The sequence below is a fragment of the Arachis ipaensis genome, chromosome B1 (assembly GCF_059453495.1).
Source record: "Arachis ipaensis isolate K30076 ecotype BB chromosome B1, ASM5945349v1, whole genome shotgun sequence".
NCBI classification, from domain to species: domain Eukaryota; kingdom Viridiplantae; phylum Streptophyta; class Magnoliopsida; order Fabales; family Fabaceae; genus Arachis; species Arachis ipaensis.
The window spans coordinates 133,570,661-133,575,452 of record NC_142436.1 but is presented as its reverse complement, the minus strand read 5'-3'; positions in this window follow the sequence as shown (position 1 = coordinate 133,575,452).

The following is a 4,792-nucleotide window of genomic DNA, read 5'->3' as shown; positions in this document are numbered from 1 at the left end:
TTCTAAAGCCTATTGTAATGTCTAAACAAAAATTGACAGACAACATTATCTTATGATTTTTTTTACTTTCATTATATCAATGGCATAAAATAAGAACTTTTTAATAAAAAAATTGATAAAATTTTATGTTCAAAAAAGTAGAAACAATATCACAACACAAACAAAAAACTCGAACTTAAAAAAAGATCTTTGATAGAATAAAACCCTAATTGATGAAAAACTAATTAACATTATAACAACAAATATAAAAAATAATAAAATAAAAAATAATGACATGAGAAAGAATAAGAAGTACGTACATTCAAAGGAAGAGAAGATGAAGAGGATGGTAGTCTGGTAGAAGAGCGTGTAGAGTGGAGAAGAGAAGAGAAAATGACCGTGTGTATGTTTGTTTTTTTTATTAATGTGGAGGGAAAATTTTTAGAATTATTTTATTTGATTGACTTTTGATATTCCAACATCAAAGATTAAAGATATTAAGAAAATAAAAATACACATATATAATTAAAGAGATAAATACCTTAGTGGATAAAGATATTTTAATATGATAGAAGACCCAAGTTCAAATCCTTCTAAAAGCATTTTGACTAGTATAAATATAATAAAACTTTATAATGGACCTTACAGAGAATCAAAACACACAAAGAAATAAAGTGCCCTGATTTGAGTGCAATAAAATAGACAACACACACAAAGAAATAAGGAAGAATCGAACTTATTACCTTGAATAATCTTCAGTTTCTTTGCTTAATCGGTTTTGAAATAGGAGTGGAAGAAGAACGAAACACGCATACTTTGAATTGGCATTATTGTAGTGCGTGTGCATATATTTTTTGTGCACTATAGGAAACTATTAAGAAAAAAATATGAGAGGGAATAAAATTAACCGATAAGGATCCAATAAGTGTCTTTATCAGATAGTCAGACGAGTTTTATTGAGCTGCAAAGTACTATAATATAGAAAGTTGGAGTCCATGGCATCAAACATGTGGAAAAATTATTTGTTAGGATTTTGATTTCTGTTGTGTGAGATTTTGTGAAGTATGACTCTTTTGTAATAGATAGTGACGAAGATTTGCAATCGTTGTCAGTTTTCCAAGGTAAGAACCCAGGAATTGTTGGCTAAGCTTGGAGATGTAATCGCTAATTCAGGAGGGTTGAATTGGAATCATCAATCTGTAGCACTTCTAGGAGTTTCTAGCTTAATGCCAGTTGTTGTCTCTACATATGTAGCTGTAGTTGCACCTGAAGCAATGTTGGTAGCATCTCCATTCTTCGTAGTTGATCTTAATTGAATTAATGATGGAAAAATTGTTGATAATTATTTTTTTGATGATCTTGCGATTATGATGGCTACTTCTCTTAGGATGATACCAGCTTTAGCGAAAGGTGGAGAACCAGATCCTATAAAAGATGTACTACGTGTAAGATGATGATGATGATGATGTGGAGCCTACCATGATAATTGAGGATAGCAATGAGGATTTAGGAAAGAGTATTCTAGTTGGTTAGGGTGGCGCCTTGTGTTCTAGAACTCAGCAATATCTGCTGCACTTTTTAACTTTAAACTTGGAGGCCATAGCATAGCAAGATTTTCCACATGCACAATTTGGATTTGAGGGGCACAGATTCATAAGATCCATCAGCTCCAACTGAGTTTCAAGTTGGTCAACAGTTTCAGAGTAAAGAAAAAGTCGTGATGAGTGTCAAGACTTATAGCATCTGTCGTGGGATTGAGTATAGAGTGTTTGAGTCAAATCACATCAAGTAGCATAAAAATGTAAAGGGTTTTAAAAAGATTGCAGTTCGTTAACTCAGATCACTCTTCACCAGCGAAAGGGTACTTAGGAGGTCAGAAAGTTTAATGGACCTCACACATGTCTGTCCACAGAGATTTCTAGTGATCATAGAAAGCTTGATTACTATAAACCCCGTTAAATTAGTAGGTAATTAGTCAATAAATTATTTTTTAATAAGAAAGATTAGAAATGTGAATATTATATCAAATTAGAATAGAGCTCATCGAAACGAGAATTTTGACACCAATTTCGAAGAAAACAACCCAAGATTAGACCGAACGGGCTGAACTGATTGAACCGGGCCCAAATTGGGCCCGTGGGCCCAACAGGACCATCCCATTAAATGAGCTTAAAGCTCATTTCTTTCTTTATATGCAGCAGAAGCAGCAACGTAAATGGGGGAAGGAGAGGAGAAGCATACCGAAACCTTACGGTAACTTCAACCCGCCGTAGCTTCTCCGTCCGAGCTCCGATCGCTGCACCATTTGCGGCAACACATCTACCGCGTTGAGCTCTACATTTCTACCGGAACAATTTTATAGGTAACTCGTTTTTCTGTTCCCAGCCATCTTTTCCCCCAATTTTAGAAAATTAAGTGGGGATATTGAATTTCTTTTTCTTTAATGTTTTAGGATTCAATTAGCTTGAGGAAAACGTTCACTCTTGCTTATGTGAAGCTTGGGTAAGGTGAGGAAATTATAATTCCATTTTAATTTTATTGAATTTGAGCTTTGAGTATTAAATTGGGTATATATGTGTTATAAATGTGTATTAGGTTGTGAATAAATAATTGGAGCTTGAAATTGTGAATATTAAAACTTGGAGGAAGCTGAGCTTAGAGTCTATTGAATTTTGAGGAGCTGCCTTGGTTTTAAATAAATTGCTTTGGTCGTTACGTGGAAATCAGCCAAGGTATGGTTTAGGTTTCTTGCATTTAATATATAATATTCTGTGAAAACTTAGGATAGATGACCATAGGATAAGTTGGATTGCATGTGTATATTTGATACTTAGTATCTTGTTGATGAACATGGTTGGTTTGGTGCTTGTTGATTAATTGGTGATTTGGTGAATTATTGATTTGAGGTATAACTATTGTGGAGGTTGTTATGATAATGAGAAAGGTTATTTTGTATTAAAAGCCTAGGATTTGTGAACTATGATTCTTTGTTGAATTTTGATTGATGGATTTGAATATTGTATGAGTATAATTGTTAATCTGAGGTAGTTTTATTGTGATGATTGTTATGATGATGAGGAAGGGTATGTTGAAATGAAAAGAATGCAGGTTTGGGCCCGAAAAAGGTGGCAAAGTCCGAGTTTTAGAGGAGATGCTGCCAAAATTTTATAAAAGTTAGAGATTTTGTTTAGAGGATTATTTAAAAAGATTTAGATTCAAAGGTTATATGGTTTGATTTTGAGTTATTAAGAAAATGAGTATGTTTTAAGTTTGATTCATTTAGAAAAGAATGAATTATGTTTTGAATTGGAACTATTGATGGACGGAATGGGAGGTGTGATAATAAAGGATAAGGATTGAATATGATTGATGTATGATGATGAATGAGATGCGATTGAAAATGATGTGGATGTTGATGAATTATAATTGAATTATTTATATGGCTTATAAATTTGAATGATTTGAGATACGAGATTCCTTGGATAAAGTACCGTGGCTTGCCACCACGTGTGCCAGGTTGAAAACTCGATACTCTGTTGACTCTACGATGTAAGTGTGACCGGGCACTATATAAATTCCTGGGAATGTAACCCCCATTGAGCAATATTGAATATTTGAGAAAAACCTATGCATAGACTCTTGGGAATGCATGACGGGGGACAGTCTAAGTATTTTCAGACTTGTCGGGTTGGCTGTATAACCGACAGATGAGCCTCATCAGCCATAGGACAGGCATGCATCATATGCATATTACTTGAATTACTTGCTTGTGCTTTAATTGGGTGTGTCTAAATGTGCTTGCCATGTTAAATGTATATTTGTTACCTGCAGTATTTGTAACATTCATGTGCTTGCCTTTATCTATTTATTTGTCTGTGAAATGCATGATGGAGATGGAGGTATGGAGGAATGGCAGTGTGAGACTTAGACTTAAGATTAAGTTAAGTTAAGTTTAGATACTCTTAGAAAACCACCTTTTATGGCTTCTGTTTAATACTCTAAGCTCTATAATCTAAGTGTCAGCATTCTAGGATTGCCTTTGGAATTCCCAGGACCTTATATCTTAAGCGTATGGTACCTTTACCATACTGAGAACCTTTGGTTCTCATTCCATACTATGTTGTTATTTTTCAGATGCAGGTCGACAGGCATCTCGTTAGGCGTCTGGACTCTTGAAGTGGAGTGGTTGCTGGGTAGTTTTGTTGTACAGTGATGTATATATATGTACTTAGCTTTCTCTCCGCATAACTTATTCTTTTGATTCTCTTGGAAGTGTATGGAGAGGTAGGATTTTGTTTATGTACATTTGGATTTTGGATATGTATATATATGTATATATATGTATATATGTGTGTATATTCTCCAGCCAGTCTTGACTTCACAGCTGAGTCAGCTCGTTACTTTGTACCTTTGACTCTCTGTTCCTGCTTTGGGTTACTTTACACTTGATAGCTGTAGCTTTCTTAGCACGCAAGTTAACTCGTTTCTCGAGCGTTGCACATTTATTTTTGCGATTTTTGTTTCCTCTATTCTTCAAGGCTCCTAGCATATTATAATTCTTCTGCTATTATATATATACATTTTATTTTTAGAGGTCGTAATACCACACCACCTCTGTTTTACGATTTAAGCATAAAGCTTTGTGTGGTAGGGTGTTACAATTACCATGTTATATGTGCTTTTATCTTTTCTATAGTCTGAGTTGATGCGGCTTTGTCGATTAAGGTTTTGCAAAATACGACAGAGGCAAATTATGATTTCAGACCAAACTATTGTAAGGTTTGGTTATTAGCCAAGCAGAAGACCGTTGCGC